This window comes from Thamnophis elegans, chromosome 15 (assembly GCF_009769535.1).
Source record: "Thamnophis elegans isolate rThaEle1 chromosome 15, rThaEle1.pri, whole genome shotgun sequence".
Taxonomy (NCBI): domain Eukaryota; kingdom Metazoa; phylum Chordata; class Lepidosauria; order Squamata; family Colubridae; genus Thamnophis; species Thamnophis elegans.
The window spans coordinates 17,090,091-17,114,459 of NC_045555.1; the positions used below are offsets into that span (position 1 = coordinate 17,090,091).

Sequence of the window (24,369 nt, forward strand, 5' to 3'; positions counted from 1 at the left end):
TGTCTGTCTGTCTGTCTCTCTCTGTCTCTCTCTCTGTCTCTGTATCTGTCTGTATCTCTCCCTCTCTGTCTCTCTTCCTCTCTCTCCCCCTCTCTGTCTGTCTCTTGTCTCTCTGTCTCTCTCTCTCCCTCCCTCTCTCTCTTCTCAGTGTCTGTCTCTGTCTCCCTCTCTGTCTCTGTCTCTGTCTCTCTCTCTGATTATTTCTTGACTTGTTGCATTATGTGAAGCTTTCAAAGGTGGCCCAGTTGAACTGGGATTGCTTGATCCTCTGAATCTTGATTCTGGGGAATCCTTGCCTGTTTCAGTGGACGTGAGCTCCTTCAATTGCCTTGGGCCTGCTTTCACTGCTCCCTTAACCATCAGGGGGTTGTTGTAAATATTTAATGTGAAATATTGCAAAGAGACTGAAGCCTTAGATAAATGCCAGCTGCTAATTACCCTGCACCATAAAAATGAAAGTGCAGCATTGGAGCCAATTGTCTCTGTTAGCAAACAGTTCTTGTATGGATGGAGGATTTGGGAAGCCAAAGAAGGTAGGAAACATCCTCACTTCCTCTTGTGCTGTGCCTAAAAAGTCTCCTGTCACCTGGAAGGTGTGTAGGATAATGGGACTGGGTCAAAATTTGATTTCTTTCATTTTTTTTTCCTTTATCCATTTGATTTGATTTGATTTGATTTATTAACATTGTAGGCCGCCCTTTTCCCTGAGGGGACTCAGGGCGGATCACATAAAATCAGGGGGGGGAAGTACAAACAGTAACTAGACACATATAATAAAGCAATATAGCAACATACATCATCATTCGGGAGGGGCAACTATCCTTGTCCCCAGGCCTGACGGGATAGCAGTTCTTGAGGGCTGTGCGGAAGGCCTGGACGGTGGTGAGGGTATGAATCTCCACGGGGAGTTCGTTCCAAAGGGTCGGGGCTACTACTGAGAAGGCCCTCCTCCTTGTAGTTGCCAGCCGACACTGGCTGGCCGATGGAATACGGAGGAGGCCAATCGTGTGATCTAATTGGTCGCAGGGAGGTGATTGGCAGGAGGCGGTCTCTCAAGTATCCAGATCCACTACCATGCAGGGCTTTATGGTGACTAATAGCACCTGAAGCGCATCCGGAGATTCGACAGGTAGCCAGCGCAGCTCGCGGAGGATAGGTGTATGTGGGTGAACCGCGGTGCACCACAATCACTCGCGCGGCCGCGTTCTGTACCAGCTGAAGTCGCCGGATGCTCTTCAAGGGCAGCCCCATGTAGAGCACATTGCAGTATTCCAGCCTAGAGGTCACAAGGGCCCGAGTGACTGTTGTGAGTGCCTCCCGATTCAGGTAGGGTCGCACCTGGCGCACCAGGTCGAAACATGGGCGAATGCCCCCCTAGTCACAGCCGTTACAGGTGGTGGTCAACGCTAGCTGTGGATCAGGAGGACTCCAAGTTGCGAACCCTCTCTGAGGGTATAGAATTTGACCCCCCCAGCCTGAGTGATGGAATATTGGTCGAATCTTTGGGGAGGGAAAACACAACAGCCACTCGGTCTTTTCTGGGTTGAGCACAAGCTTGTTAACCTCATCCAGTCCATAACGGCCTCAAGGCCTCGGTCATCACGTCTGCCGCTTCATTGAGTTGGCACGGGGCGGACAGATACAACGGGTATCGTCCGCATATTGATGGTATCTGATCCCGTGCCTGCGGATGATCTCTCCCAGCGGTTTCATGTAGATGTTGAATAGTAGGGGGGATAAGACCGAGCCCTGAGGCACCCCATATGTTAGGGGCCTAGGGGACGATCTCTGCCCCCCCACTAACACGACTGCGACCTGTCCGAGAGGTAGGAAGAGAACCACCGCAAACGGTGCCTCCCACTCCCACCTCCCGCAGTCGTCGCAGAAAGGATACCATGGTCGCTGGTATCGAAAGCCGCTGAGAGGTCAAGGAGAACCAGGATGGAGGAAAATCCTCTATCTCTGGCTCTCCAGAGATCATCGGTCAATGCGACCAAAGCGGTTTCTGTGCTGTAACCGGGTCTGAAGCCTGCTGGAAGGGGTCGAGATAGTTTGCTTCTCCAAGGACCGTTGGAGCTGAAAGGCCACCACCTTCTCAACAACCTTCCCAAGGAAGGGAAGGTTGAGATACTGGGCGATAGTTATTAAGAGCAGCTGGATCCAAGATGGCTTCTTTAGGAGGGGTCTCACCACCGACGCTTTCAGTGCGGCGGGGAAGTTCCCCTCCCGAAGAGAGGCGGTCACAACCGCCTGGATCCAGCCTCGTGTCACCTCACTGCTGTTAGTAACCAGCCATGAGGGACACGGGTCCAGTACGCAGGTGGAGGCACTTACAGCCCTCATGGCCTTGTCCACATCACCAGAGGCAACCTCCTGGAACTCAACCCAGCGAGTTACTCCCCTTACTTGTCCTTTTACAATTCCTTCTCTTCCCTGTCCTTTTCCTTTCCTTTCCTTCTCTTCCCCTTCCCTGTCCTTTTCCTTTACTTCCCCTTCCCTTTGCCCTTCCTTCCTTTCCTTCCTCTTCTTTCTTTCTTTCTTTCTTCCTTCATTCCTTCCTTCCTTCTCTCTTTCTCTCTCTCTCTTTCTCTCTCCCCCACCCTCTTTCTTTCTTTCTTTCTTCTTTCTTTTATTCCTTCATTCCTTCCTTCCTTCCTTCCTTCCTTCCTTCTTCTTTCTTCTTTTCTTTCTTTCTTTCTTTCTTTTTTTCTTTCTTTCTTTCTTTCTTTCTTTCTCCAAGCCTTTTCTATCAGAAGAGGCTGCACTGGATGCAACGTTTTCTTTGCTGTTTGGAGAACTGTACGGCACAATACAATAGGCTGTAGCCAGGCCTTACCTCGGCAAGATGTCTGTATTTTGAAAAATGCAATAATAGTAATTAACATAGTTTTGTGCCTGAAATCTCCTTCCCACAACCTTCCTTCCAGCTGTGTTGTTGTTTGGAACTAAGCAGAGGCCACAGTGCTGTCTCTGGTAAATAATTTTCTCCTAAAAAAAGAACATAGAAGAGTTAAAAGTTTAGTCCCTTTCCATCAGAAGTGGGCTGTCTCTCCCCAAGAGTAAAGAAAGAGAACTATTTAGGAGGGGGCTCTTGTCTTATGGAAGATCCGGATTGCGCCGAATCCAAAATGCTTGGGATACAGTACAGGTAGTCCTCAACCTAGAACAGTTCACTTAGTAACCGTTCAAGTTACACTGAAAAAAATGGAATGTTTCACACGACTATTGTGGTATCCCTGCGGTCACGAGAATTACTTTTGGATGCTTGACTACTGACTCACATTATGATGGTTGCTGGGTTTCAGGGTCACATGATCACAAGCAAAGCCCCTGGGGGAAACAGATTCACTTAACCAACCCGCGACTCAGTGTAACAACTGCAGTGGTTCCAGTTCACAAACGCGGCAAGAAAAGTAAAATGGGAGCCGAAACCACTGAACAAATTTCTCACTTAGCAACGTAAATTTTGGGCTCCATCCTCAGCCCAACAATCAGGTGGCAGAATTGACCTTCCAATACTGCGTTCCAACCCCTGCGCCTCGGTTAAGGGAGCTTTGTCCCATTTTACGACCTGTTTTTCCACAGTTGTTAAGTGAATCACTGCAGTTGTTCAGTTAGTCACAGGATTGTTAAACGAATCTGGTTTCCCTATTGACTTGGCTTGTCAGAAGGTCGCAAAAGGGGATCACGTGACACCCCGTCTCCCGGGACTCTGGAGCCGTCATAAATATGAGTCACACGTCCAAATTTGGATCAGGTGACAATGGGGAATGCTGCAATGGTTGTAAGTGTGAAAAGTGGACATAAGTAACTTTTTCCAGTGAGTTTGCCATGACACACGACCATAATGGACAGGCTGGTCCATGATGGTCATAGCTCAAGGACTTGCTGTATGAAAGTGATGAAGCCAAAGGTGATATTCAGCAAGTTCTGACCAGTTCTGGAGAACCGGTAGCAGAAATTTTGAGTAGTTTGGAGAACCAGTCAATTCTACCCCCGCCTGGCCCTGCCCCCATCTATTCTCTGCCTCCCGAGTGCCAGCTGATCGGGAGGAAATGGGAATTTTGCAGTATCCTTCCCCTGCCACGCCTACCAAGCCACACCCACCAAGCCACACCCACCAAGCCATTCCCATAGAATTGGTAGTAAAAAATTTGAATCCCACCACTGGATGAAGCTAATTGGCCCTGTAGAAGGTTGGCAGAGGATACAATGATATTAAAGCCTGGATTTGTTTTAAATCCCTAGTAAAAAGGCTTGATTTGAATCAACTCGATTTAAATCATAATTTTTTAAAGAGCAACTCTTTATCTCTATCCTGCAGCGGCTCCTCCTCTGACCTGCTGTTGACTCAGAATATACAGCCTCATGCTACAAACGAAACTCCATTTCGTTTGAATAAACTAAATTATGAATGTATCTTAAATAGAAAACTATCTTTAGATAGATTTTTTTACTCCAAAAGCATTTTATTAAAATAAATTTGGTAAAATAAAAAAAAACCTTGTGTAAAAATCCAATTTAAATTTAAAAAAAATCCATTTTTTTTAAAAAAATCCATTTTTATCCACCCTGTGTAAAAATGTTGCCAAGGTTTGATGTACGTTTACAAAGCATGTACAGTTTACATCCGAACTGAATACAATTTTGCATTTTATGTTTCACCAAAATAACATCGTTACAAAAAAATATGGGGAAAAAAAACATTTTTAGCCAGTTCTGATTTTTACAAGGTGAACAATTTTGTTTTTTCCCTCTTGGGGGAAAAAAACAATACCCAGCATTTATTTTAGAAGGTGCCTCCTTGGATCATTGTTATAATAAAAAAAATGAAATGGATGTGTTCAAGGAAAGTTGACGGCCGAAATTGCTATGGCTGAGGTTTTAAATGAAAATCTATCTAGAGCAGTGATGGCAAACCTTTTTGGCACCGAATGTGCTTGTTTGGGACGCGCCCCAGAAGACAACCTGCCAAGTGGGCATGCATGCACCAGGAAAAGAAATTTTGGTTCCTGGCCTGCACATGCGCAGCAGCCAGCTTATCTTCCTGTTACTGGTGCGCATGCGCCGATCAGCTGGCCAGCATGCATGCGCACAATGGAAACGGAAAGACAACGGAACGGTTTCCGGCACTGCCGCACACGCAAAAAACAACAGATCGTCACACAGTCCTGCGTGTCAAAAACCCGGTAGAGGAACAGGCGACGCCGCGCATGCCAGCCAACATGGTTCTGCATGCCACTTTGGGCACGCGTGCCATAGGTTCACCAACATGAATCTGTGGAATTGAAAAAAAAAAGCTCTTGTTTTATTTTCCATAAAGTCTACCGCATTGTAATATTCTCTGGAATTATTATTATGTTCTTCCATTCGCTCATGTCTGGAGAAGTCCCTGCATTTTTTTTGGCCAAGATTTTCAAAAATAAGTTTGTCATTGCTACCTTTCTAGGGCTTGCAACCATTCATTTAGGGATGGTTTGAAGTTACGGCAGCACTGAAAAATGGACATACGACCATTTTTTCATACTTATGACCATTGATGATGGTTGCAGAGCCTGCGGGCATGAAATCACCCTTTTCAATCTTCTGGAAAGCAAAGTCAGTGTGGAAGCCAGATTTGCTTAACAGCCGTGTGACTGAATAAACAAGTGCAATGATTCACTTAACAACTGCGGAAAGAAAGGTTGTAAAGTGGGCCAGAGCTCACTTCTCAACTGACTTGCGTAGCAACAGGAATTTTGGGCTCAATTGTGGTCGTAAGTCAAGGTCAAATTAGTCTCCAAAGCACCAGAAGGCAGGACAAGAAACAATGTTTGGAAACTAATCAGGGAGAGAAGCAACCTGGAATTAAGGAGAAATTTCCTAGTAGACAATTAACCAGTGGAACAGCTTGCCACCAGAAATTGTGAGCACTCCATTACTGCAGGTAAAAGAGACTGGACAGTCAGTTATCTGAAATAGTATAGGTCCGTGATGGTGAACCTATGGCACGCATGCCACAGGTGGCATGCAGAGTGCTCTCTGCAGGCATGGGAACTGTCGCCCCAGCTTAGCTCCACCATGCATGTGCGCTTGCCTCCTGCTGGCCAGCTGATTTTTGGGACTCTGCCACTCATGCGAAGTGGGCCCGTTTTTGGTCCCAAGAGGCTGCAGGGAGGCCTACTAGGCCCAAAACGGGGCATGGGGGAAGGTCACACACACATGTGCGAGGGGGACATGGGGGGGTCATGCACGCATGCATAGGGGGAGCGCAGGGGGGATTCACTGCATTATTACAGCACGAGATGAAAAAAAGGTTAGCCATCACTGGTATAGGTAGAAGCTGGACTAGAAGACCTCCAAGGTCCCTTCCAGCTCATTGTATTCTGTCCTGTCCTATCCCCTATCCTATCCTAAACCCCAATCCTATCCCCTATCCTATCATACCCTACCTTATTCCCTACCTTATTCCCTATCCTATCCTATTCCATTCTGTTCTATTTCCATTCCACTCCACTCTATTCTACATTCTATTCTGCATTCTGTCCTGTCCTGTCCTGTTCTGTCCTCTTTGCTCTGGGCTTGGCTGATCTTGAAAGAGCTAAGAAGCTAGGACAGATCTGGTTGAGATTACCATAAGAGGCCATTCCAAAACCCCAGGCATTTTGGCCAATCCAAACTTCTGCCAAGGAAGCAGAGGTTAGCTAGGAGAGCTGGAACGAAAGCAGGAATGATCTCCAGGAATAGGGAAGAGTTGGTTCAGTCAAGACAAGGAGAGGTCCATCCGGCTGTTGTTGTTTCTTTGCAGGGGCCTTCATTCAAAATATTTCTTTTGCATGCCCCTGAAGTGTCGAAGGAGAAGACATGAATAAAACATTTCAGGAACATTGGATTGTAGCCTAGTTCTTTTCAAACATCTGTTTTTGTCTGAGGGAGTGTGGACGTTTTGGTCTTCCTTCAGGGGATTTAAACAGGCGTCTGTCACGATGGCTAAACGGCAGTGCGATAGATACAATTCCATCCAAACTTTATTCTGCTGATTGAGGCCTATAACATTGTTGCTTGTATCTCTACAATTTATTGGTTTTCTAGTATGATTTGATTGCTTGTTCATAACCTCTGACTATCACTAAGTGTTGTATCTTTTGATTCTTGATGAATATTTTTCCCCCTTTTTATGTACACTGAGAGTGTATGCACCAAAGACAAGTTCCGTGTGTGTCCAATCACACTTGGCCAATAAAGAATTCTGTTCTGTTCTATTCTATTCTATTCTATTCTATTCTATTCTATTCCATTCCCATTCCCATTCCCATTCCTATTCCCATTCCATTCCTATTTCAATTCCTATTCCATTCCTATTCCTATTCCATTCCATTCCACTTACAATGTTTCCGAAACTCCTGAGACCCTCTTGTTTGCTTAATCAAAGATTGGGCACACCATTTTTGTTCTCAGCATTTCCTTTTCAAGAGGACGTTGGAACATAGTGCCTTTGAACAGATGGTAAAGTTAATATGTCTCACAGCTATTAAGGTGAGCGTTTTTTGATGGATCGCTCTGTCTGATAGCTGATTGGATTGCTCTGATGCTAAGGAATTAGACATTCTACTTCCCCTCCTCACCTGAAAAGAACTCTGTTCCAACTGCCAGTTGCCTCACATTCCGTTACTTCAGTTCAAACTGGCAGATGTTCCACTACTTCACTCAGGAGCGGTCTGGGGCTCCTTACAGTACTAAACGTCGGTACCTCACTAAAATTACTACACCTTCCACCTATGGAACTGCTTCCGAACTCAAGGCGGCGGGAGTGATATTCCCTTATGTGTTTCAATCACCGACCACCACCGAATCACTGATAGTGACCTGAATTCCTCCTAGATAGCCCGATCACATAGTTTTATTGCGAAGCACGGGTATCCAGCTAGTATAGAATAACAGGGTTAGAAGGACCTTGGAGGTCTGGTAGTCCAACCCCCTGCTCAAACAGGAGACCCTATACCAGGGGTGTCAAAATCAAGGCCTGAGGGTGCTTAGATCTGCCCCACAGGGCCGCCATGGAAATAGCAAAGGACTGGCCTCTGCCAGTAAAACAGAGCTCTTGAGGCCGTGTGTGGACCTCCCGAGCACCATTTTCACTGGCAGGGGGTTGCAGGAGGCCGTCCCAGCCCAAAACGGAGCTCGGGAGTCTGTTTTCGCTGGCAGATCACTCAGGCCCTTACAGGTGAACCCCAACACAAATGATGTCCTGCCCCCCACTGCAAACACAAACCTGATGTGGCCCTCAATGAAATCGAGTTTGATACCCCTCCCCTATACCATTCTGGACAAATGGCTACCTAGTCTCTTCTTGGAAACCTCTAGTGATGGAGCACCCACAATTTCTGGAGGCAAACTGTTCCACTGGTTAATTGTTCTTACTGATAGGAAGTTTCTCCTTAATTGTAGGTTGGAGCTATCTTTGATAAACTTCCATCTATTGCTTCTTGTCCTGCCTTCAGGTGCTTTGGAGAAAAAGATTGATTCTCTCTTCTCTGTGGCAGCCCCTCAAATATTGGAAGACTGCTATCACATCACCCCTAATTATTCTCCTCATTAGACTGGACCAAGGATGGCTAACCTTTTTGTTGCTGTGTGCCAAAAGCAATGCATGCGAAACCCTCCCCCTGTGCCCTGTTTTGGGCCTAGTAGGCCTCCCTGCAGCCTCCTGGGAGCAAAAACAGCCCACGGGGGGGGGCACGGGCACACCCACCTGCCCCCCTCACACATGCGTGGTGGAGCTGAGCTGAGATGACGGCTTGCATGCCCGCAGTGAGGGCTTTGTGTGCTACCTGTAGCACGCATGCCATCGGTTCACCATCATGGGACCACATATACCTAGTTCCCTCAATTGTTCATTGCATGTTTTAGCCTTCAGTCTGCTGACCATCTTTGTTGCTCTTCTCTGCACTCTTTCTAGAGTCTCCACATCTTTTTTATTTCTTGGTGGTCAAAACTGGATGCAAGATTCCAAGTGAGGTCTTACTAAAGCAGGATAAAGCAGCACTAACGTTTCACGAGACCTTGATGCTGTCTTTCTGTTGTTGTTCCCTTATGAGCCACGGCAGAACCTTGTAGTATGAAATGCCCTGAAGGAAGAGATGCAATCAATAGCTCTGTAATCTCATTTTTATTAACAAGGCTAAGAAGTCTATCAGTGTGGGTGTCGGTCAAAAGAAGCTGATTCGTATCTAAACTATGTTTCCGGAGAGGTTTGGTTTGCAGCAGAAAGTCATTTTAGAGCATTTCAAAACAGATACAAGCAATACCAAGCTAGGAAGGAAGGAAGGAAGGAAGGAAAGAGAGAGGGAGAGAGGAAGCAGGGAAGGAGGAAGGAGGCAGGGAGGGAGGGAAGGAAGGAGAGAGAGAAGGAGGGAAGGAAGGGAAGGGAAAGAAGGAAGAAAGGAAGGGCTAGGAAGGAAGGAAAGGAAGGGAGGGGGAAAAGGAGGGAAGGAGGAAAAAGAAGAAAGGAAGGAAAGAAAGTAAAGGAAGAAATGGAGAATGAAGGGAGGGGGGGAAAGGAAAGAAAGAATAAAGGGGAAGGAAGGAAGGAAGATTATTTTATTTCAAATTAATTTAGCCCTTGGCCCATTCATTACTTTTCGAACAGCTTGAACTTAGCACATGCATAGTGTATAATATCCCAAAGGTGCTTTTTTCAAGAGGCAACAGGACTTTCTGGTTTTTCTTTGAAGACGTTTTGCTTCTCACCATAGGTTCGCCATCACGGGTTTATAACTTCAAACGGTCACTAAGTGAATGGTTGTAAGTTGCAGGCTGGATGCAGTGACCTGTGGGGGAGGGAGCCTGACTAGGATTTGGTCACCAAACCACGGAGCAAAAAAAGACACCACGAAGTAGTGTGATGTGTGAGCTCAGCGGCTGGCAAAATTTCAGCAATCATCCTTTGCCTGGGTCAAAATGTGGAAACCGGAACATCACGAACCTGGTTTAATGTCAGGACTCTCTGATTATTGTTCCTGCATGAAGCAGGGATGCACTGCATTGAGTTCTGGGCCCACTCTTGGCTCCCATCTTCTTGAGTAGGTACAAAACTAGATTTTGAAGTGAGGTTACAGATTCAGTCTTGGAAAAGTAACAAGGATCTGATATGAACATAATTTTAATATTTTTCTACTGCTTTCTGTCTTCTTTCCTTCTTTTGTTCCTCCTTTTTCTATTCCTTATTCCCCTCATTCAGTCCCATGTCGTCCCCTTTTTCTATCCTCCTTTTCCTTCTACCCCTTTTCCTCCTGCTCCTGCTCCTCCTCCTCCTAGTTTCTCTCTCCTCTTTTTCATTCTACCTCTTCTCTCTCATCCTCTTTCTTCTAGTTTGTATTTTTCCTCCTGTTCCTTCTACCCTCCTCCTCTTCCTCCACTTCTTCCATCTTCTATTTCTATCCATCTTCCTGTTCCTCACTCATTCTCCTCTTCGTTCCCGCCTCCCTTCCTCCACATTCTTCCATCTTCTATTTTCTATCCATTTCCTGTTTCTTCCACCCATTCTCCTCTTTGTTCTCCTCCTCCTCTTCCTTTTCCCAGTTCCTATTTCTCTTCCTGCTTCTTTACCCCCCCCCCCGTCTTCCTCTTCCTCATCATCCTCTCCCTCTTCTAGTTTCTATCCTCTTCCTGTTCCTTTACCCATTCTCCTCTTCCTTCTATTCTTTCTCTCTTCCTTCGGCCCTCCTCCTCCCCTCTTCCTTCTTCTAGAACTTCTCCTCTTTCTCTTATGGCTCTTCTATCTCTCCTCTCTCTCCTTTCCCCTCCATCACTCTTCTCCTTCCATGCCTGTTCATATTTCTCTTCTGATTCCCACAGTTCATTAAATTACCCAAAAGCCTTCTCCTGCATTGCTAACTGTCAGCAGTTTTATTATATCCTTCCAAGGGTAGCCAGGGCCTCTTCCCATCTCCTGGGCTTGTCCAGGCCAGAAGCTTGGGAGAGTCAATAGGAGACAGCTGCTGCTTCTCTAAAGCATAGCCAGAGATCACCCAACCTGAAGGCTCAGGGCAAAACATGTCACCAAAATCTTGAGTGCAGTCTTCAGGAAGCCTTCTCCTAGTTGTCAACAAGTTGTAATTTTTAAGGGAAGGCGGAATCAATTAAAGCCACGTCTGGGAAGAATTATATTACGGAGATGAAATCAATTTAACTTGAACCTAATGTAGATGGAATCAAATTTATTTCTTGTCCTCCCCCAGCTCCTTTTTTGGGAGTTTGCGATCTCACACATCATAAAAATTGAATGTAGTTTTTCCAACGGGTCTTACATTGTATTGCTGGCAGAACCACCCACCTACACCTCCCCCCCCCCCCAAATTCTTCCTGACTTTCTTTGTTTCTTCTGGTTGGAAGAAAAAGTCAAGACTGTGTTTATTTTTTTATTTCATCAAGCATGAATTAGATAACAGATATAAGTATAAACATGATTATGAATTCATGAAATGAATGAATACAAGGGAATATTAGGACAGGGACGGTAGGCACTCTGGTGCGCTTATGCACGCCCCTTACAGACCTCTTAGGAATGGGGTGAGGTTGACAGTAGACAGTCTAAGGTTAAAGTTTTGGGGGTTTGGGGAAGAAACCAGAGTCAGGTAGAGCATTCCAGGCATTGACCATTCAGTTGCTGAAGTCGTATTTTCTGCAATCAAGTTTGGAGCGGTTTACCTTGAGTTTGCATCTATTGTGTGCTTGTGTGTTGTTGTGGTTGAAGCTGAAGTAGTCATTGACAGGTAGGACATTGTAGCAGATACTTTTATGTAGTACGCTTAGGTTGGATTGAAGACGGCGAAGTTCTAGGTCCGTGATGGCTAACCTATGATGGGTGCCACAGGTGGCACGCGGAGCCAAATCAGTGGGCACGCGAGCTCAGCTCCATCTGATTTTCAAGCCTTCTGGGCCCAGCAGAAGTCGGGAAACAGGCTGTTTTTGACCTCCAGTGGGCCTCCGGGGGAGTAGGGAAGGCTGTTTTCACCCTCCCCAGACTCCTAGGAAGGCTCTAGAGCCTGGGGAGAGCAAAAAACGGACCTTCTGGTCTGGCCAGAAGTCGAGAAGCGGGCCGTTTTTGGCCTCTGGAAGGCTCTGGAAAGTTCTGGAGCCTGGGGAGAGTGGAAAACAGGTCCACCGTGCCATTGCGTGCCAAAAGTGGGGGAAGCGCAGGAGGGGAGGTGACACACACATGCGCGAGGGCGGGCACATAGAATTATGGGTCTGGTCACATATGCACATGACCCCCCACGCTCCCCCTGCTTTTGGCACGCGGTGGCAAAAAGGTTAGCCATCACTGTTCTAGGTAGTCCAAGCCCAAAATTTGAAGCCTGGTGGCATAAGGTATTCTGTTGTGAGCAGAGAAGTGGAGGACTTTTCTTGTGAAACACCTGTTAGGAATATAATCTAACGGCTGTTAGTTCTCTGTTGGTTAGATGCTGGGCTGATCTGATCTAAGTGCCGTGAGCTGTTGTGGGTTTTGCAGCTGCTAGCGAACTTTGAGTACTGAACTGATTGTATGTTACTGGACTATGTTGTTTTGGATTGTCCCTTAAGTGAAAGACATTGATGACTGGCTGAATTGTCCATGTGTGACTTGGACTGTTTGATGGATTCTGATACCTCTATTTCCACAAAAGTAAAAGCCTATTTAAACTGCAGTGTCTCTGTATGCTGGTTTGTGTGTTTTCCAACACAACTCTAACAACGCTTCTCTGAACGCACTCGCTCTCCCAACAGAGAGCTTACCTAACAATACCTCTGGATTCGCTCGATTGTATTAATGTCCGATATGCAGTGCGTGTTCCAGACAGATGAGCTACATTCGAGAATTGGTCTATTTTGCCTTGCAAAATAACGTTTTAGTTTTGCGTTTGGTCAAGGCTATGGGGCTGAGTTGCTTTGATAGAAGGGGTCAGCTTCTGTGGTGGGTTGAATTTGGGCTTCCAGTTCTAAAAATATAAAAAAAGGAAGCTTTGTGGAGAAGATCAAACTTACCCCGAAGATCAAAGGTAGGAAAACTGAGAAAGCGGTCTACAAATGTTTCAAGCAAAATTTCATAATTTGGACCGTGAACACCAAGCATTGCTCTTGAACTTTCATGGTTAATGTTTATGTGGGGTGTGCAGAATAGGAAATGCACATTTTGGGGGGAAGCTCAGGTGTAAAATGCATCGCTCCGATTGCAAAGTCATGGCCAAGATCTTGAATTTTGGGATCCCCTCGGCAAGTGCCTCTGATGAAACCTGAAGTGGTTTATCTTAATCTCAGTTTGCTGTCTGCGTTAAAATCCATATTTAAAAGCTCAGTATTATCAGTCCTACAGAGGGCGAAATTCTCTTCCTCTTCTATTCTCTCCCCCCTCTCTTTTCTCTCCTTTCTCTCTTTTCTCTCTCTTCTCTTCTTGTCCCTTCCCTTCCTTCTCTCTTTTCTCTCTCTTCTGTTTTCCCTTCCCTCTCTCTCTTTTCTTTGTTTTCTCTTCCCTTCTCTCTCTTCTCTTCCTTTCCCTCTCTCTTTTCTCTCTCTTCTCTTTTCCCTTCCCTCTCTTTTCTTTCTTTTCTCTTCCCTTCTCTCTCTTCTCTTCCTTTCCCTCTCTCTTTTCTCTCTCTTCTCTTCTCTTTTCCCTTCCCTTCCCTCTCTTTTCTCTCCTCTTTTCCCTTCTCTTCCCCTCTCTCTTTTCTCTCTTTTCTTTCTCTTCTCTTTCCTTCTCTCTCTTCTCTTCCTGTCCCTTCCCTTCCTTCTCTCTTTTCTCTCTCTTCCCTTCCCTTCCCTCTCTTCTCTTCTCCCTTTCCTTCCCTCTCTCTCTTTTCTCTTTTTCTTCTCTTCTCTTCCCTTTTCTATTTTCTTTCCCTTCCCCCTCTCTCTTTTCTATCTTTTCTTTCTCTTCTCTGCTCCCTTTTCTCTCTCTTATTTTCCCTTCCCTCTCTTTCTCTTTTCTCTTATTTGTCTTCTCTCCCTTTCTCTCCTTCCCTCCTTCACTTTTCTTTTGTAAGGCTGAAACAATCACAACATGTGTCATGTTCTAATATTGTGCCTTTGAGGCTGAGAAAACAAGATCTAAAGTTACCTCTCTGCTCTCAAAATTAGCAAGTTAACTGCAAGAAATGCCTGTGTGAATCCTGTTATGTAGGTCATGAGTGAAGTAACAGTACACAGATCGTGTAAGAAGAGCCCCAGAACGAATGGGAAATGAACGTAGAGTGGTAAATGTTTTATAAATTGGAAGTGAGATCCAGGACTGTGCTTGGAGAAATGCATTTATTTCTTTTTATTGCTATTTTTTGTGGCTGGGGTCGGATAAATTAGAGTTCTGTTCCCTGTTCTTGGGTAATAGAAAGCTAAAAATGTAGTTTTGAGCTGAAACTCCGAAAGAAGAACAGTATGCTTTTTATGTTTTGTAAGAGCAAATGTGGGATTTAAAAAAAATAAGCAAAGTTGTCTTATTTCCAGGGGTTATCTCATTTTTTTTCTATGTGGACTTAACCTTGTTCTCCCTGAACTTTGTATAGTTTCTTGATTGCTGAAAGTACCATAATTTTTGGAGTATAAGACGCACCTTTTTCCCCCCAAAAAGAGGGTGAAAATCTCGGTGCGTCTTATATGCTGAATACAGCATTTTTGGCCTCCCGAAATTCCACCCCCTTTGCAAAAATGGATGCGCATAGCCTTTAGAAGTCTTCCAGAGTGCTCCTGGGGGCTGGGGAGCACAAAAATGAGTGAAAAGGGGCAGTTTTTTGCTCGTTTTTGACCCCCCCCCCTCAGCCCCCAGGAGCACTCTACAAGTCTCCTAAAAACTATGCATGCCCTCTTTTTTTGGCAAAAACCAGGCCCGTTTTTGCAAAAAAAAAAAAAACAGGCCAATTTTTGCTTGGTTTTGGCCCCCCGGAGCATTTTTCACAAAAAATGAGGGTTTGGGAGGTCTGCAGAGTTCAAAAACTTTTTAAAAAAATTTACCTCTTCAAAATCTTGGTGCGTCTTATACGCTGAAAAATACGGTAGCTAAGAGAGGATATGTTATGGCCCGCCAGCAGCCAGTAGAGCAGGCGGTAGAGTCGGACAATGACGAGGTTGGGGTTGAACATGGGCCAGTCCATCTGGGGAAGGCTCTGATGAGGGCTCTGTGTCTGAGACAGAGATGGGACCAGGGCCATCCTACAGTTATCAACTATCTTCAGAATCAGAGATCAGTGGGGCAGAAGAACAACTGGAACCTGTTCCCAGTGTGCGCATGCGCAGAGCTGCCAGGAGAAGGGAACAATAAAAGAACAGGGGTTGACTTGGGAGTAAAGGCACAAGGAGATGCTGAATGGCCCCTTCCATTGGAAATAAATAGGAGCAAAAGGGGAGTGGTGTTTGTAGGAGACAATTAGCTTGTTAGTGTGAAGATTTGCTTATCTGAGAGACTGCCTTGCCAAATATTTCCTCGTAGGACTCGGCCTGGCAATTATCCAAGGACTGATAAGGTCTGTGTTTGTAATTCACCCTTGAAAGACTGTTTGCCTGGACTTTACTGGAATTTGCCTGGACTTTGCAGGAATTCACATTAGCCAAATAAAAAGGTTTTTCCCCCCCCAGGACGAGGAGTCTGTTTTGTGATTTGGTGAAGCCTAGGTCAGAACAGGATATTACAAAAATAGTTAGCAATAGTAATAGCAATAGCAGTTAGACTTATATACCGCTTCATAGGGCTTTCAGCCCTCTCTAAGCGGTTTACAGAGTCAGCATATTGCCCCCAACAACAATCCGGGTCCTCATTTTACCCACCTCGGAAGGATGGAAGGCTGAGTCAACCCTGAGCCGGTGAGATTTGAACAGCAGAACTGCAGAACTGCAGTCAGCTGAAGTAGCCTGCAGTGCTGCATTTAACCACTGCGCCACCTCGGCTCTATATAATAGTTCACTGTGTCACTCACGTCCACAACATTTCTGTTGCTAGGCAAGACAGTCGTTAAGTAAAATTTGCTCCATTTCACAACCTTTCTTGCCACAGTTGTTAAGTGAATCACACCAGGTGTTAAATTAGTAATACGATTGTTAAGTGAATCTGGCTTCCCCCATTGACTTTGCTTGTCAGGAGGTCGTAAAAGAGGATCACAGCAGGGGTGGGTTCCGGTAGCCGCTACTGCCGGTTCACTCAGGGATGCACCATACGTGCACTTGATGAATGCTGTGCATGCCTGCACAGTACCACAAAAAATGCTCTGCGCATGCACAGAAGCAAAAAATAAAATGGCGGCGCCTACAGCACCACCAAGAAAACCTGTTCAGGGGCGTGGCAGGCCTTGGTTGCTGCCGGTTCCAGCAACCCAGGCCGCTAAGTTACTACCAAACCGGTCCAAACCAGTAGGAACTCACCACTGGACCACAGGACCCTGGGACATTACAAGCGCCCTAAGTACATGCCAGTTGCCAAGCCTCTGATTTTGGATCACATGGCCCTTGGGGATGCTGCAGAGATTGTAACTGTGAAAAGCAGCCATGTCACTTTTTTTTGTGTCGTTGTAATTTTGAACAGTTGCTAAATGAACTCTTGTAAGACGAGGGCTATCTGTAGTCTGAGAATTCACCAGCTTTTTATCAGTGGGAGTTGCTTTCCTTGCCTGGAAAAAAAAATGCAAGTTAGTTTAAAAACTAACTAGAGTTTAGAAGGCTGTTTCGGTGAGAGATTAGGTTGCAGGATTAAATGCCAGACGAGTGTAAATTTCAGGCTGAAATGGCAATCATAAAGTTCATTAGACAATTCTGAGCAAATTGTTCTTTTATATGGTTGTGTAAAGGGTTAAAAGGCACTGAGATGGCTGGGTGAAGAGAGAAAACTGCAAATGCCTTTGGCTTGGATGCACAAGAGACAGATAGCCGATGTAAATTTTGCTGCAAGAAATAATGTAGAATATAGAATAGAATGGAATGGAATGGAGTGGAGTGGAATAACAGAGTTGGAAGGGACCTTGGAGGTCTTTTAGTCCAGCCCCCTGCTCAAGCAGGAGAACCTGTACACCTCGGAGAAGTGACTGTCCAGTCTCTTCTTTTAAACCTCCAGCGATGGAGCACCCACACCTTCTAAAGTCAAGCTGGTTAATTGTCCTCACTGTTAGGAAGTTTCTCCTTAATTCCAGGTTGCTTCTTTCCTTGATTATTTTCTTTGTGGCAGCCCTCAAATACTCGAATACTGCTGTCCCCCCAGTCCTTTTTTGCTCTAGACCAGCCATACCCAAATCCTGCAGCCGTTCTTCCTATGTTTTAGTCTCCAGGCTTTTGATAATCTTAGTTGCTCTTCTTTGCACTTTTTCCAAACTCTCAACGTCTTTTTTGTAATGTGGTGACCAAAACTGGATGCAGCATTCCAGGTGTGGTTTTACTAAGGATTTATAAAGCAGTACTAATCCTTCACGTGATTTTGATTCTGTGCCTCTGTTTATACAAGGATTGTATTGGCTTTTTTAGCTGCTGCCGCACACAGTTGGCTCATGTTTAAGGGACCATCCACTAAGGCTCCAAGGTCCCTCTCGCAGTTACTGTTTTTGAGCCAGTACTCATATCTCCTAATCTGTACTTATATCTTTGATAGGCTTTGCAATAAACATTTTAATGGGACTTCATACATCGCAACGAGACAAAAATAGCACAGTATTTTAAATTAACAAAGAAAACTTTGGGGGGGGGGATTGGTCAAGAGTTTTATAAGGCCTTGTGTGAGAACCCAGTTACATTTTCCAAGATCTGTGTTCCTACCGTGGAAATTAATCTGGGGATTTTAATTTTTTTTTTAATGTATTGGTTATAACTTTGGAGGTCAAGGGGCATCTGGTGGAGACATAGTGGCTGTGGGGCACATTCTGTCCCTCTAAATGAAACCGGTGATTTATAGAGGAAACCATGATATGCATGCAATCTGCAGTTTACGGGAAGAGTGTCACGGACAGGCTTCATTTATGGATCCCAGAGGAAGCAAGTTTCCATCTCAAGGTTTTTACGGGCCGAATCACATGCCATGCATCACTGTTCCTTCTCTCTCTTTTATCCCATTTACAGAGACAGAGACAGACAGAGAGAGAGGAAGAAAATGAAAGAAAGAAAGAAAGAAAGATAAAGGGGGAGTGGGAGAGAGGGAGGAAGAGAGAGAAAGAAAGATAAGAGAAAAAAAGAGAGAGGAAGGGTGGGAGGGAGGAAGAGAGAAAGAAAGATAAGAGAAAAAAGAAAAAAGAAAAGGGAGAAAGGAAGAAAGGAAAAAAACAGAAAAAAGGGATGGGGAGGGAGGGAGGAAGAGAGAAATAAAGAAAGAAGAAAGAAAAGAAAGAGAGAGAAAAAGGAACGAAAGAAAAAGAAAGAAGAAAGAAAGAAAGAAAGAAAAAGAAAGAAAGAGAAAGTCAAAGACACACTCCTTCCCCCTTGTCTTTAGCCTTCCCCAGAGGTCCAAAGGAGGAGAAAGTGACAGAGAATTTGGTCTTCTGAATTGATGGTTAGGTATCCTGTTTGTTCTTCTCTGGTTACTTTCTGGAGGCCTAGTAAAAAATTCCCAGCTTTGCCAAGGTTCTTGTGTGCAACTCACCAACAACCACAGGTTTCACTCTGTCAGTAATGAACTCTTCCAGCGAAGGAGACTTCGGGATGCTATTCGGTTCTGCAGCCTCTGAGCTCAGACCCTGCACTGAACAGGGAGCTGGACCAGATGAGGTCCCATCCAACTCCTGGAACAGTTTATCACTCTACGTTTAGTGGTGAAAAGCCAGCCAACAGAGGTCATGGGCTGGTGGAGGCTGGAAAACTGGTGGGCTTTATGTATATGAAGAGCCAAGGTGGCACAGTGGTTAGAGTGATGTACTGCATCCACTTCAACTGCCTGTTATCTGCAGTTCGGCGGTTCAAATCTCACCAGCTCAGGGTTGACTCAGCCTTCCATCCTTCCGAGGTGGGTAAAATGAGGACCCAGACTGTGGGGGCGATATGCTGACTCTGTAAACCGCTTAGAGAGGGCTGAAAGCCCTATGAAGCTGTATATAAGTCGAACTGCTATTGCTATTGCTATATGGTAGGGAAGGGGTCTTATAAGGGCACAGCAGCCAAACAAGATAGACACAAACTTCATTGGATAATTAGAAAAGCAGAAAAAACAATTGCAACCAGCCTGCCTTCCATTGAGGACCTGTATACTGCACGAGTCAAAAAGAGGGCTGTGGAAATATCTACAGACGCCTCACATCCCAGACATAAATTGTGTCAACTCTTCCCTTAAGATGATGCTATGGGCAATGATGGCTAGACTTTTCCAGACTGAGTGGTCAAAGAATGCATGTGGACATGAGCCCCTGTGCATGCCCCGCCACCTGCGCATCCACACATGTGTCCTGGCCTGGCGCATGCGTGGCAGAGACCCGAAGTCCAGCTGGCTGGCAGGAGGCGCACACACATGCGTGGTAGAGCTGAACTGGGACAATGGCTGCCATAGGTTTGCCATCCCAGCTGTAGGGCATTGCACGCCAAAACAACCAGACACAAGGACAGTTTTTTCCTGCATGCCATCCCTCTGCTAAACAATTAATCCCCACAACACTGTCTTATGACCTAGGCCAGTGGTTCCCAAACTTGGCAACTTTAAGACTTGTGGACTTCAACTTTCAGAATTCTCCAGCCAGCTCTGCAGAGCTGGCTGGAGAATTCTGGGAGTTGAAGTCCACAAGTCTTAAAGTTGTCAAGTTTGGGAACCACTGACCTAGGCTATCAAACCACCTAGCAGGGCTGTAGTATTACTATTATCCTTCTCATCTTTCCTATTACCTCTTTCCTTAACTTCTTATGACTATAACTTTGTTGTTTGTATCTCATAATTCTATGTTTATTGCTTATTTAATGTCCTATGGCTATTACCGAGTGTTATATCTTATGATTTATGATGACTGTATTTTATGATTATGATTTATCACTTGTTGCTTATATGTACACTGAGAGTTTCTGCACCGGAGACAAATTCCTTGTGTCTCCAATCATACTTGGCCAATAAAGAATCTTCTCTTCTCTTCTCTTCCCTTCCCTTCCCTTCCCTTCCCTTCCCTTCCCTGCTGTTCAACTGAAGATAGCCTACTGTGATGGATTTGAATCAGTGTATATGTTGGCGAAGATTCTGTGCCACAAGCTTCCAGCCCTTTCAGATTTCTAGACTCATTTGAACATTAGCAAGTGAAGAAGAACTCCCCATTAGAAATGGATGGATCTTTTAGTTCTGATTGCTCATTTTGCTTTCCTTCCTTCTCTTCTTTTTATCCCTTCTCTGTTTTTTCATGCGGGATTAAAAGGAAGTTGGCATTTTCATAAATATAAAGAGATTTGCCAACCCTTTACCTTTCCTGCTTTTTATTTAATTGAGCATTCCTCCCACATACTTTACTTGCATTTTTTGAAAATGTTTCTGTGATTGAATTCATATGTCCTTTTTCAGAAAGTTGTGTAGTATTGATTTAAGAAGACCTTTGATCAGCCCCTGCACTTGGCTGAATTAAAAAGTCAACCCTGTTAACATTCAGTAGCATTTTTGGAAGATGCCGATCTTCTTAGGGGAAAAGCTTCATTGTTATACAGGTAAACCTCGACTGAGCCCCCAAATTTCCATTGCTAAGCAAGGCCGTTGTTAAGTGAGCTTTGCCTCATTTCATGACCACCCTGGCTAAGCAAAGCACTGCAGTTGCTAAGTTAAAGCACGGTTGTTAAGCGAGTTCCCCATGGACTTTGCTTGTCAGAAGGTCGCAAAATGGGATCACGTGATCCCGGGACACAGCAGCCGTCATAAATACGAGTCGGTTGCCGAGCATCTGGATTTTAATCACGTGACCACGGGGATACTGCAACGGTCATAAGTCTGAAAAACAGTCATTGGTCACTTTTTCCAGTGCTGTCATAATTTTGAAGGGTCACTGAGTGAACTGTTGTAAGTGGAGGGCTCCCTGTATTTGTTTTATTTTACAATAGAATAGTTGTGAAATAATGGAATAAAGTGAATATTACAAATGACTGCTCCGTTCTGTTTTGCTTTTAAACTAGGAATGCCTAATTAAATTGTAACCAAAGTTACAACCATTTTTCACACTTACGACCTTTGTAGCAGCGCCATGATTGTGGGATCCAAATTCAGACGCTTGGCAACTGGTTCATACTTATGACTGTCACTATGTCCCAAGGTCATGATCTGAGGATCTCCTTTTGTGACCACCTGACAAGCAAAGTCGATGGGGAAGCTAGATTCACTTAACAACGGTGTTACTAACTTATCCACTTCAGTGATTCACTTAACAACCGTGGCAGGAAAGCTCATAAAATGGGGCAAAACTCCCTTGACAAATGTTTCACTTAACAGCAGAAAAGTTGGGCTGAGTTGTGGGCGTAAGTCGAGGACTATCTGTACGTAGCTTGATTTTAATTGGTTTTATTCCCCAACAAACTGGACCAGACAGAGATGGATATTGAATATTGGATCTTAGCCACTATGGAGCACAGGTAATTTTTAATCTTAAATAGAATTAGTCATCTTCAAAGGAGAAGAATTAAAGTGCAGGTGGTTTGCTGATGTGTTTTGTTGTCATTATTTTGTGACTTTGAATCAGTGTTAACTAATCCCTGCAGCTTTGATGGAAAGATTTCTTGGAAGTGGTTTGCCGTTGCCTGATTCCAAGGATTAAGGGAGAAGCACTGGCCAAAAGTCACACAGATGTTGATGGTGATTGTTTTCACGCCTAAGGCAAGACTAGAACTCAGATCTTCCAGTTCCTTGCCTGGAGGCCTTATAGACAGGGTAGATTTGATTTAAACCAAGTCGTTTAAAAGCACAATTTAAATCGGGATTTAAATCACTAGTAGAAAGGCTTGATTTAAATCGATTTAAATCATAATTTTTAAATGTTGTAGAAAACAACAGGACACGCAAGCCAGCTCTTCAGGGAAGGAATAGTTTATTTGCGCAGGTTCATAGCAAAGAATAAATGGCCTGAACAATGAGTGACAGGTAGGAAATCCCTTATATAGTTTATCGCATTCAGATAAAGCCATCTGTTAGTTTTGGAAACACCTCTCAAGATTTGCCCTTGAGTTACAGCAATATTATGTCTACAGGAAGTAATAAGACATAGTCAGCCAACGGTCAACTATAGCATACATTTGAGGAAGTAAAATGTGTCTTCCAGACAGATTTACAGTCAAGCCAGCAACTACATTAAAATAGAGACTAAAGAGCAACTGTCATCTCTGTCCCACAGCGACTCTTCCTCTGACCTCTGTTGACTCACCGACAGTCCCAATATTGCAGAATATACAGCCTCATGCCATTTAATTAAATTCCATTTCATGTTGAATAAACTAAATTATGAATGTATCTTAAATAGAAAACTATCTTTCGATTTTTACTCCATTAATTTGATCGGGGAAAAAAATCTGATTTAAATTTAAAAAAAATCTGACTTAAATGTTAAAAAAATCAATTTTTTTAAAAAAATCATCGATTTTTTTTACCACCCTGCCTATAGATCTTACAGCAGGGGGGTCCAACCTTGGCAACTTTAAAACCTTTGGACTTTTCCCAGAATTCCCAGCTGGCCGTCATCAGCCATGAGTAGAATTCCCAGCTGGGAATTCTGGGAGACGAAGTCCTCGGGTCTTAAAGCTGCCAAGGTTGGATACCCGTGCTCTACTACACAGTGGTGAAATTCATTTTTTTAAACTACTGGTTCTGTGGGTGTGGCTTGGTGGGCATGAACTTGGTGGGTGTGGCAGGGGAAGGATACTGCAAAATCTCCGTTGCGACCCCACACTGGGGCCAGCCAGAGGTGGCATTTTCTGGTTCTCCGAACTACTCAAAATTTCCACTACCGGTTCTCTGAATTAAAAATTTCTGCTACCGGTTCTCCAGAACCTGTCAGAACCTGCTGGATTTCACTCCTGCTACTACACCAAACCGTATCTCAATTCCCTGGCTACGGTTCGTTTTCCTCAAGTTGATTGGCTTTCAAAGATCTCCGCTGTCTCTTCTGCCACCTAGCCTGAGAGGACAGTCTTGCATCCCAGGTACTAGACAGGGCTGATCTTCCCCTCTGCTTTACAATTGGGTGTCTTCTTCAGTCCATAAAACCTGGTTTCTGGTTTCCAGGGCTAAATGCTTGTGTGTAGATATCTGGCTTTGAAAATACCGTCCCCTGTCTGAGAATTCAAGGGTGCGTTATGGTTCAGACATCCTTGCTGTCTTCCTCATTTGACCTCTGGCAATTCCAAGTGGCCCCAATGTCTGTTATTATCATCCCATTATCATTTCCTTGTCTTTCTGAACCTTGACATTTATCTGGCTTCTATTTATCAACTTTCTATATAGATTTGTCTGCCTTCTTATCACATGGTTCCTGCTCAAGGATTTCACAAAAAGATATCGCTGGCCGTCATCAGCCAAGGTTGTTACTGGTAGTAGCTTCATGTCCACCTTAGCCGAAGTTGTGTAGCATTACAAAAGAATTGCTGAAGGATGTAAACCTACCAGCCCAGGCTGCTTAAATTCACAACAGTGTTCTGACCCAGCCTTTAGGAGAAACAAGAAATAGACTCCTTGTCCTGAAAAAACCCTTTATTTATATCTTGTGAATGAATTGCATTCACACACCGAAAAGTCCAGGCAATAGTCCTTCAAAGAGTTAACTGCAGTAACATATCCTATCAGTTCCTTGCGATAATTGCCAGGCCATGAGCTCCCAGGTGCAAAGCTGCAAATTAAGTTCTGGTAAACAGTCTCTGAGGCACGAAACACAATGAGCAAAATCTTCAGAAATACGAACTGTTGTCTCCTATAACAACCACTCCCCTTCTATTTATTCCCCATCCAGGGAGGGGCCATTCAGTGTCCACGTGTGCTTTGCTTCCTGAGTCAATTCCTTGTCCTCCGTTGTTCTCCTCTCCTGACAGCTCTGTGCATACGCACATCTGGAGCAGGCCCCAGATGTTGTTCCTCCTCCAAAGGCAGCTGCCTCTCCGGTGGCTGGGTAATGTCGGACGGCCCTGGCTCTATCTCTGCGTCCGATGTAGCGCATCCACCAGAGCTTTCTCCAGATGCCAGAACTGGCCCAAGTTCTTTCCCAACCTCCACATTGTCCACGTCTGCCACCAGCTCCACTGGCAGCTAGTGGGCCACAACACAGAATTAGGAACATGATTTTTGGAGAAGGGATGCATGTTCTACTTCAAGGAAACTTAAGTTGATTCCAAATGATGAATTATGTAAAACATTTCATAATTGAAGCAAAGGAACTTCATTTAAATAAAATGCTTAAGCAAACCACTTAATGTTTGCAGGTGCTACATAGGCTGTAGGAAGATCCATGAATAGTGAGGAAGGCAAAT

The 24,369-nt window shown here is 44.7% G+C and overlaps 1 protein-coding gene across 2 annotated transcripts in view; it reads left to right on the forward strand.

Moving 5' to 3' along the window:
* CSGALNACT2 (chondroitin sulfate N-acetylgalactosaminyltransferase 2) overlaps positions 1–24,369 on the forward strand; it is a 70,518-nt gene that overhangs the window by 4,295 nt on the left and 41,854 nt on the right. The window contains exon 1 of one of the 2 annotated variants that reach the window (XM_032232111.1): positions 21,396–21,492. The exons of the other annotated variant lie outside the window; for it this stretch is intronic. The gene's annotated coding sequence lies outside the window, so the exon portion shown is untranslated. Of the gene's footprint in view, positions 1–21,395; positions 21,493–24,369 lie in introns of those variants that run through there. 2 annotated transcript variants of the gene reach the window in all.